This window comes from Oncorhynchus tshawytscha, linkage group LG30 (genome assembly GCF_018296145.1).
Source record: "Oncorhynchus tshawytscha isolate Ot180627B linkage group LG30, Otsh_v2.0, whole genome shotgun sequence".
Taxonomy (NCBI): Eukaryota; Metazoa; Chordata; class Actinopteri; order Salmoniformes; family Salmonidae; genus Oncorhynchus; species Oncorhynchus tshawytscha.
Window position 1 is genome coordinate 48,158,849 of NC_056458.1, and position 10,965 is coordinate 48,169,813.

Below are 10,965 nucleotides of genomic sequence, written 5' to 3' on the forward strand. Positions count from 1 at the left end.
TATTAGCCGTTCCCTCTCTCCCTCTCTCTCCCCTCTCTCTTTCTCTATTAGCCGTTCCCTCTCTCCCTCTCTCTCCCCCTCTCTCTTTCTCTATTAGCCGTTCCCTCTCTCCCTCTCTCTCTCCCCTCTCTCTTTCTCTATTAGCCGTTCCCTCTCTCCCCTCTCTCCCCTCTCTCCCCTCTCTCTTTCTCTATTAGCCGTTCCCTCTCTCCCTCTCTCTCCCCTCTCTCTTTCTCTATTAGTCGTTCCCTCTCTCCCTCTCTCTCTCCCCCTCTCTCTTTCTCTATTAGCCGTTCCCTCTCTCCCTCTCTCCCCTCTCTCTTTCTCTATTAGCCGTTCCCTCTCTCCCCCTCTCTCCCCCTCTCTCTTTCTCTATTAGCCGTTCCCTCTCTCCCTCTCTCTCCCCTCTCTCTTTCTCTATTAGCCGTTCCTCTCTCCCCTCTCTCCCCCTCTCTCTTTCTCTATTAGCCGTTCTCTCTCTCCCCTCTCTCTCCCCCTCTCTCTTTCTCTATTAGCCGTTCCCTCTCTCCCCCTCTCTCTTTCTCTATTAGCCGTTCCCTCTCTCCCTCTCTCTCCCTCTCTCTTTCTCTATTAGCCGTTCCCTCTCTCCCCTCTCTCTCCCCTCTCTCTTTCTCTATTAGCCGTTCCCTCTCTCCCCTCTCTCTTTCTCTATTAGCCGTTCCCTCTCTCCCTCTCTCTCCCCCTCTCTCTTTCTCTATTAGCCGTTCCTCTCTCCCCTCTCTCTCCCCCTCTCTCTTTCTCTATTAGCCGTTTCCCTCTCTCCCCCTCTCTCTTTCTCTATTAGCCGTTCCCTCTCTCTCTCTCCCTCTCTCTTTCTCTATTAGCCGTTCCCTCTCTCCCTCTCTCTCCCCCCTCTCTCTTTCTCTATTAGCCGTTCCCTCTCTCCCCCTCTCTCTTTCTCTATTAGCCGTTCCCTCTCTCCCTCTCTCTCCCCCTCTCTCTTTCTCTATTAGCCGTTCCCTCCCCCCATCTCTCTCCCCCTCTCTCTTTCTCTATTAGCCGTTCCCTCTCTCCCCCTCTCTCTCTCCCCTCTCTCTTTCTCTATTAGCCGTTCCCTCTCTCCCCCTCTCTCTCCCCTCTCTCTCCCCCTCTTTCTTTCTCTATTAGCCGTTCCCTCTCTCCCCTCTCTCTCCCCCTCTCTCTTTCTCTATTAGCCGTTCCCTCTCTCCCTCTCTCTCCCCTCTCTCTTTCTCTATTAGCCGTTCCCTCTCTCCCCTCTCTCTCCCCTCTCTCTTTCTCTATTAGCCGTTCCCTCTCCCCTCTCTCTCCCCCTCTCTCTTTCTCTATTAGCCATTCCCTCTCCCCCTCTCTCTCCCCTCTCTCTTTCTCTATTAGCCGTTCCCTCTCTCCCTCTCTCTCCCCCTCTCTCTTTCTCTATTAGCCGTTCCTCTCTCCCTCTCTCTCCCCCTCTCTCTTTCTCTATTAGTTCCTCTCGTTCCTCCCTCTCTCCCCCCTCTCCCCCTCTCTCTTTCTCTATTAGCCGTTCCCTCTCTCCCCTCTCTCTCTTTCTCTATTAGCCGTTCCCTCTCTCCCCTCTCTCCTTCTCTTTCTTTCTCTATTAGCCGTTCCCTCTCTCCCCCCCTCTTTTCTCCCCTCTCTTTCTTTCTCTATTAGCCATTCCCTCTCTCTCCCTCTCTCTTTCTCCTTCAGCCGTTCCCTCTCTCTCCCCCTCTCCCCCTCTTTCTTTCTCTATTAGCCGTTCCCTCTCTCCCCTCTCTCTTTCTCTATTAGCCGTTCCCTCTCCTCTCTCCCCCTCTCTCTTTCTCTATTAGCCGTTCCTCTCTCCCCCTCTCTCTCCCCCTCTCTCTTTCTCTATTAGCCGTTCCCTCTCTCCCCCTCTCTCTCCCCTCTTTCTTTCTCTATTAGCCGTTCCTCTCTCCCCTCTCTCTCCCCCTCTCTCTTTCTCTATTAGCCGTTCCCTCTCTCCCCTCTCTCTCCCCCTCTTTCTTTCTCTATTAGCCGTTCCCTCTCTCCCTCTCTCTCTCTCTATTAGCCGTTCCCTCTCTCCCTCTCTCTCCCCTCTCTCTTTCTCTATTAGCCGTTCCCTCTCTCCCTCTCTCTCCCCCTCTCTCTTTCTCTATTAGCCGTTCCCTCTCTCCCCTCTCTCTCCCCTCTCTCTTTCTCTATTAGCCGTTCCCTCTCTCCCCTCTCTCTCCCCCTCTTTCTTTCTCTATTAGCCGTTCCCTCTCCCCCTCTCTCTCCCCCTCTCTCCCCCTCTCTCTTTCTCTATTAGCCGTTCCCTCTCTCCCCTCTCTCTCCCCCTCTTTCTTTCTCTATTAGCCGTTCCCTCTCTCCCCTCTCTCTCCCCCTCTCTCTTTCTCTATTAGCCGTTCCTCTCTCCCCTCTCTCTCCCCTCTCTCTTTCTCTATTAGCCGTTCCTCTCTCCCCCTCTCTCCCCCTCTTTCTTTCTCTATTAGCCGTTCCCTCTCTCCCCTCTCTCTCCCCCTCTCTTTCTTTCTCTATTAGCCTCTCTCCCCTCTCTCCCACTCTCTCTTTCTCTATTAGCCGTTCCCTCTCTCCCCTCTCTCCCCCTCTCTCTTTCTCTATTAGCCGTTCCCTCTCTCCCCCTCTCTCTCCCCCTCTCTCTTTCTCTATTAGCCGTTCCCTCTCTCCCCCCTCTCTAGCCGTTCCCTCCCCTCTCTCTTTCTCTATTAGCCGTTCCCTCTCTCCCCTCTCTCTCCCCCTCTCTCTTTCTCTATTAGCCGTTCCCTCTCTCTTTTTTTTCTTTTCAAGTAGCCTCATTGCCTTTTCTCTTGACATGTGGTTTTATTCTTTCTCCGCTTCAATTTCTTCTCGTTTTCTCTCCTCCTCCCTTTTCACTCTCCTCCATCCTCCGTCCCTGTAGGAGTTCCCTGGGCTCTTCCTCTGTGTCAGCCACGTAAATATAACTTTTTTTATTAGAAACTAAAAAGAATTAAACATCGCTTAGAGCTCTTCTTTTATACTAATTTAATTAGTGTTTGGCGGAAGCCAGGAGAACTCTACCTGCCCCAATGCATAGTGGCAACTGTAAAGTTTGGTGGAGGAGGAATAATAGTCTGGGGCTGTTTTTCATGGTTCGGGCCCCTTAGTTCCAGTGAAGGGAAATCTTAACGCTACAGTATACAATAGCATTTTAGACGATTCTGTGCTTCCAGCTTTGTGGAAACAATTTGGGAAAGACCCTTTCCTGTTTCACCCACAATGCCATGGTGCACAAAGCGAGGTCCATGCAGAACTGGTTTGTCAAAATCTGTGTGGAAGAACTTGACTGGCCTGCAAAGAGCCCTGACCTCAACCCCATCGAACACCTTTGGGATGAATTGGAAAGCCGACTGTAAGCCAGGCCTAATCTCCCAACATCAGTGCCCAACCTCACTAATGCTTTTGTGGCTGAATGGAAGCAAGTCCCCACAGCAATGTTCCAATATCTAGTGGAAAGCCTTCCCAGAAAAACCGAGGCTGTTATGGAAGCAATGGGGGGGATCAACTCCATATTAATAATCCCAATGATTTTGGAATGAGATTTGCGATATGTCCACATACTTTTGATCATGTAGTGTTACAGGCCCTTTTTCTGGGACTCACGCACAAACAGAACCAAGCCTGGCCTACTGAGGAGTGACGGACTCCATCCTAGCTGGAGAGGTGCTCTCATCTTATCTATCAACATAGACAGGGCTTTAACTCCTCTAGAAATACAAAACCTAGACATACAAACATAGAATGCACACCCACATCACACCAAACAAAAAATACAAACATACAAAGCAATCTATGGTCAGGGCGTGACAACATTGGAAAACAACAATCTGTTAACCACCTAGACGCAGTCGAAACCGCTAAAAACTAAATTAATTTGTCACAAGAAACTGTCTCCCTGAAAATACCAGAGTCCTGAAGCTTCCAGAATATTGGAACGGAAATGACGCTCCACCAAACTGGCTTGGAAATACGGTACTGTGAAATATTGACGATCCCTCATTGCTGCTCATTTAGCCTACTTTTCCAATTTGATTGAATAATAGAATGAAAACAATCCAAAATATATTTTTGTCTCAAAGCGAACTAAAAAAAGCACTATTTCCCCAAATTAGGGAATTCACTTCAACATTCATAAATTCATAAACTTCTTAGACGAAAATATTATGATCATTAGAAAACTTTTTTTTTATTTTTATCACCCATAGCTTTTGTCCATCTTCGTAACAATGCAAAACATCTGAAACTTTCTATCCAAAAATGATGCAGAAAAATGTATCCATGCTTTTTTGTCACTTCTAGATTAGACTACTGCAATGGTCTACTTTCAGGCTACCTGGATAAAGCATTAAATAAACTTCAGTTAGTGCTAAACACGGCTGCTAGAATCTTGATGAGAACCCAAAAAATTGATATAAGGGAATACACCTTGACCTTTGACCTTCTGGTTCTTTTAAAAAATAATACAAAAAAATGTGATCCTATTACTCCAGTGCTAGCCTCTCTAAACTGGCTTCCTGTTGAGGCAAGGGCTTTTTATGGAATGATCTGCCTACCCATGTGAGAGACGCAAACTCGGTCTCAACCTTTAAGTCTTTACTGAAGACTCATCTCTTCAGTAGGTGCTATGATGTGGTCTGGCCCAGTGGTGCGAAGGTGAATGGCAAGGCACTAGACTGGGACAATAAATACTCCCTTTCCGACTAACAAACCACCCTATCTCTATCTCTTCCTGGTCGGCTCTCCTCTCTTCACTGCGATTCTCTTGACAACTGCTGACATAAAAAGGGCTTCATATTTTATTGTAATGACATATTTCTTGAGAGAGGGAGAGAGAATGAGGAGAGTGAGACAAAGAGACATCAAGAAAGAGAGAGAGAGAAACGGAGAGAGAGAGAGAGAGAGACGGAGGGAGAGAAAAGAGAGATTGAGGGATGATTGAGGTAAATGGGAGACACAAGCAGAGCGTGTTGAGGACATATCTAATGATCCCTGAACAACAATGTAATTACAACACATAGCAAGCCTCCGTGTGTGTGTGTGTGTGTGTGTGTGTGTGTGTGTGTGTGTGTGTGTGTGTGTGTGTGTGTGTGTGTGTGTGTGTGTGTGTGTGTGTGTGTGTGTGTGTGTGTGTGTGTGTGTGTGTGTGTGTGTGCGTGCGTTTGTGTGTGTGTGTGTGTGTGTGTGCGCGTGTGTGTGTGTGTATGTGTGTGTGTGTGTGTGCGTGCGACATAGAGATAGAGTCTGTGTGTGAGCTTCAATTAAATTTCAATCAAATGTATTTATAAAGCCCTTCTTACATCAGCTGATATCTCAAAGTGCTGTACAGAAACCCAGCCTAAAACCCCAAACAGCAAGCAATGCAGGTGTAGAAGCACGGTGGCTAGGAAAAACTCCCTAGAAAGGCCGGGAACTTAGGAAGAAACCTGGAGAGGAACCAGGCTCTGAGGGGTGGCCAGTCCTCTTGTCACGAATCCCGCCGAAGATGGTGCCTCTTCCTGTTCGGGCCGTCGCCGGCCTACTAGTTGCTGCCACCGATTCCCTTTTCTGTTTCATTTAGTCTACCTTGAACTACCCTGCTCGCTCCTCCACCCTCTAGAAGCCGTTACATCTCTTCTGGCTGTGCCGGGTGGAGATTATAACAGAACATGGCCAAGATGTTCAAATGTTCATAAATGACCAGTAGGGTCAAATAATAATAATCACAGTGGTTGTAGAGGGTGCAACAGGTCAGCACCTCAGGAGTAAATGTCAGTTGGCTTTTCACAGCCGATCATTCAAAGTATCTCTACCACTCCTGCTGTCTCTAGAGAGTTGAAAACAGCAGGCACGGGACAAGGTAGCACGTCCGGTGAACAGGCCAGGTTTCCATAGCCGCAGGCAGAACAGTTGAAACTGGAGCAGCAGCACGGCCAGGTGGACTGGGGACAGCAAGGAGTCATCAGGCCAGGTAGTCCTGAGGCATGGTCCTAGGGCTCAGGTCCACAGAAAGAAAGAGAGACACGTGTGTGTTGTGTGTGTGTGTGTGTGTGTGTGTGTGTGTGTGTGTGTGTGTGTGTGTGTGTGTGTGTGTGTGTGTGTGTGTGTGTGTGTGTGTGTGTGTGTGTGTGTGTGTGTGGGTATATATGTGTGTGTATATGTGTGTGTACTGTATGTGTGTGTGTAGGAGGTTCATCTTCATAAACAACACTAATTGCCCTCCATTCAAACTCATTCAGATCATTGACCTTTACTGTGTGTTGCTATTGTTGTTTACAAGGCTGTTGACCAGAATGGCACCCTATTCCCTATGTAGTTCATGCATAGTTCATCTGTCACTCAGTTTCAATCCGTCGATTCATTCCACTTCTCTTCTTTTGACAAGCTTTCTATCCATCTACCTATCATACCATGATCTAATTATCTACATTTGAAGTCAGAAGTTTACATGCACTTAGGTTGGAGTCATTAAAACTCATTTTCAACCACTCCACAAATTTCTTGTTAACAAACTATAGTTTTGGCAAGTCGGTTAGGACATCTACTTTGTGCATGAGACAAGTCATTTTCCCAACAATTGTTTTCAGACAGATAATTTCACTTATAATTCACTGTATCACAATTCCAGTGGGTCAGAAGTTTACATACACTAAGTTGACTGTGCCTTTAAACAGCTTGGAAAATTCCAGAAAATGATGTCATGGCTTTAGAAGATTCTGATAAGCTAAATGACATAATTTGAGTCAATTGGAGGTGTATCTGTTGATGTATTTCAAGGCCTATCTTCAAACTCAGTGCCTCTTTGCTTGACATCATGGGAAAATCAAAAGAAATCAGCCAAGACCTCAGAAAAAAGATTGTAGACCTCCACAAGTCTGGTTCATCCTGGGGAGCAATTTCCATAGGACCACGCAGCCATCATACCACTCAGGAAGGAGACACGTTCTGTCTCCTAGAGATTAAAGTACTTTGGTACAAAAAGTACAAATCAATCCCAGAACAACAGCAAAGGACCTTGTGAAGATGCTGGAGGAAACAGGTACAAAATTATCTATATCCACAGTAAAACAAGTCCTATATCGACATAACCGGAAAGGCCACTCAGCAAGGAAGAAGCCACTGCTCCAAAACCGCCATTAAAAAAGCCAGATTACGGTTTGCAAATGCACATGGGGATGAAGATCGTACCTCTGGTCTGATGAAACAAAAATAGAACTGTTTGGCCATAATGACCATCGTTATGTTTGGAGGAAAAGGGGGGAGGCTTGCAAGCCGAATAACAACATCCCAACCGTGAAGCACGGGGGTGGCAGCATCATGTTGTGGGAGTGCTTTGCTGCAGGAGGGACTGGTGCACTTCACAAAATAGATGGCATCATGAGGAGGAAAATTACGTGGAAAAATTGAAGCAACATCTCAAGACATCAGTTAGGAAGTTAAAGCTTGGTCGCAAATGGGTCTTCCAAATGGACAATGACCCCAAGCATACTTCCAAAGTTGTGACAAAAAGGACAACAAAGTCAAGGTATTGGAGTGGCCATCACATAGCCCTGACCTCAAGCCCATAGAAAGTTGTGGGCAGAACTGAAAAAGCATGTGCAAGCAAGGAGGCCTACTAACCTGACTCAGTTACACCAGCTCTGTCAGGAGGAATGGGCCAAAATTCACACAACTTATTGTGGGAAGCTTGTGGAAGGCTACCCGAAACGTTTGACCCAGGTTAAACAATCTCAAGGCAATGCTACCAAATACTAATTGAGTGTATGTACACTTATGACCCACTGGGAATGTGATGAAATAAATAACAGCTGAAATAAATCATTCTCTCTACTATTATTCTGACATTTCACATTTAAAAAAAAGTGTTGATCCTAACTGACCTAAGACAGAGAATTTTTACTAGGATTAAATGTCAGGAGTTGTTAAAAACGGAGTTTAAATGTATTTGGCCAAGGTGTATGTAAACTTCTGACTTGAACTGTATCTGTTTATGCTCATTTATCCTTTTTCCATCTACAGATCCATGTGTTTATCTACCCATGTGTCTAACCCAGGGCTCTCCAACCATGTTACTGGAGAGCTACCCTCCTGTAGGTTTTCACACCAACCCTGTTCCTGGAGAGGCTAACCCTCCTGTAGGTTTTCACACCAACCCTGTTCCTGGAGAGCTACCCTCCTGTAGGTTTTCACACCAACCCTTTCCAGCACCTCCTGTAGGTTTTCAACCAACCATGTTACTGGAGAGCTACCCTCCTGTAGGTTTTCACACCAACCCTGTTCCTGGAGAGATACCCTCCTGAGATACCCATCCATCCATCCATCCATACATCTCTCATTCTATCTTGCTTCCTATTCATCCATCCATCCATCCATCCATCCACCCACTCATATCTTTATCTATCTCAACGCCATCAGATTGTTAAACAGCCACCACTAGCACATAGTGGTGGCTGCCTACCTACATAATTGATATCACTGGCCACTTTAATAATGGAACACTAGTCACTTTAATAATGGAACACTAGTCACTTTAATAATGGAACACTGGCCACTTTAATAATGGAACACTGGCCACTTTAATAATGGAACACTAGTCACTTTAATAATGGAACACTAGTCACTTTAATAAATGGAACACTAGTCACTTTAATAATGGAACACTATAATGGAACACTGATTTGTGGGTGATTATTTTCTGTGTCTGTGTGTTCCACACGGAACTGTTTTGGTTTTTGTTATTTCACGTTGTCATTTTGTATTTTTCTGTGTTCTATGAAAAAAAAAAAATGAACATGTACCGTAAAAAAAATAATAATAAAAAGTAACACAATAACATCACAATAACGAGGTTATATACAGGGGGCACCGGTGCTGAGTCAGTGTGCAGGGGGTACAGATTAGAGGTAATTTGACATGTAGGTAGGGGTGAAGTGACTATGCATAGATAATAAACAGCGAGTAGCAGCAGTGTACAAAACAAACGGAGGGGGGTCAATGTAATAGTCCGGTGGCCATTTGACTAGTTGTTCAGCAGTCTTATGGCTTGTGGGTAGAAGCTGTTAAGGAGCCTTTTGGACCTGGACTTAGCGGTACTGCTTGCCGGTCCAAAACTTGGGTGACTGGGGACAAATGGGCTTTTCTCTGACACCGCCTTTACAGGTCCTGGATGCCCTCTTGAGCACGCACTACCCTCTGTCTTACGGTCAGATGTTTGTGACCATGATAGAACGATCTTGCCAAATATTCTCAGTCTCCTGAGGTTTTGTGGACCGTCTTGGTGTGTTTGGACCATGATAGAACGTTGGTGATGTGGACACCAAGGAACTTGAAACTCTCGACACCCTCCACTACAGCCCCGTCGATGTTAATGTGGGGGCCTGTTCGGCCCGCCTTTACCTCTAGTCCACTATCAGCTCCTTTGTCTTTTTCACATTGAGGGAGAGTATGTTGTCCTGGCACCACACTGTCTCATCGACAATGATCAGGCCTACCACTGCTGTGTTGTCAGCAAACGTAATGATGGTGTTGGAGTCGTGTTGTTGGAGACGTGGTGGGAAAGGGCAGTGTGGAGTGCGATTGAGATTGCGTCATCTGTGGATCTGTTGGGGCAGTATGCAAATTGGAGTGGGTCTAGGAGGATGCTATCCTGGAGGATGCTGTTGATGTGATCCATGACCAGCCTTTCAAAGCACTTCATGGCTACTGAGGTGAGTGCTACGGGGCGGTAATCATTTAGGCAGGTTACCTTCGCTTCCTTGGGCACAGGGACTATGGTGGTCTGCTTGAAACATGTAGGTATTACAGACTCAGTCAGGGAGAGTTGAACATGTCATTGAAGACACTTGCCAGTTGGTCAGCGCATGCTTTGAGTAAACGTCCTGGTAATCCATCTGGCCCAGCGGCTTTGTGATGTTGACCTGCTGAAAGGTCTTGCTCACATCGGCTACCAAAAGCGTTATCACACTTTAGCCCATCTGGTAGGCTCACGTCACTGGGCAGCTCGCGTCTGAGTTTCCATTTGTAGTCTGTTATAGTTTTCATGCCCTGCCACATCCGACGAGCGCCAGAGCCGGTGTAGTTGGATTCAATCTTAATCCTGTATTGACGCTTTGATTGGTTGATGGTTCGTCTGAAGGAATAGCGGGATTTCTTTGTGTCCCACTCCTTGAAAGCAGCAGTTCTAGCCTTTAGCCCGATGCGGATGTTGTCTGTAATCCATGGCTTCTGGTTGGGAAATGTACGTACGGTCACTGTGGTGATGACGTTATTGATGAAACTGACTTTAAGAGATATGTGTTACATTATGCAACAACTCCACCTTGCCACTATGCCCAAACAATCCCCCAATGCACTCGCTACATGAACCTAAGGAAACAAATGTCCCTCTTTGTGACAGAAGTAACACAGAAGAGATAGGGAGAGGGAGAGAGAGAGAGAGAGAGAGAGAGAGAGAGAAAACATTCCAACCCTCTCTTTCATCTCCCGATTTTAAATTATAATTTTTATGCAAACTTCCATTCATCCTGTAATGAACTTCGTTTTAGCACGCTTACTGTCAATAGGAAAAAGACATTTACCAGTTGAAGACAATTGCCAGAGAAAGAGAGACAGAGAGAGAGACAGAGAGAGATTGAGACCGAGATCGAGGCAGACACAGAGAGAGAGTGAGAGACAGAGACAGAGAGAGAGAGAGTGAGAGACAAAGAGACGGAGAGAGAGACAGCGAGAGAGAGAGTGAGAGAGAGACCGACAGACAGAGAGACAGAGAGCGACAGAGAGAGAGAGAGAGAGAGAGAGAGAGACAGAGAGCAACAGACAGAGAGAGAGAGAGAGAGAGAGACAGAGAGACTGAGAGAGAGAGTGACAGAGAGAGAGAGAGATTAGACAGGAATGAAAGAGGGAATAAATAGAGGGTTAGGATGGAGGCAACAGGGTTAACATCAGTTAATGTTTTGGGTTCTTTGAACGTGGGGAGTAATACCCTGTATTAACCAGGAAATAATG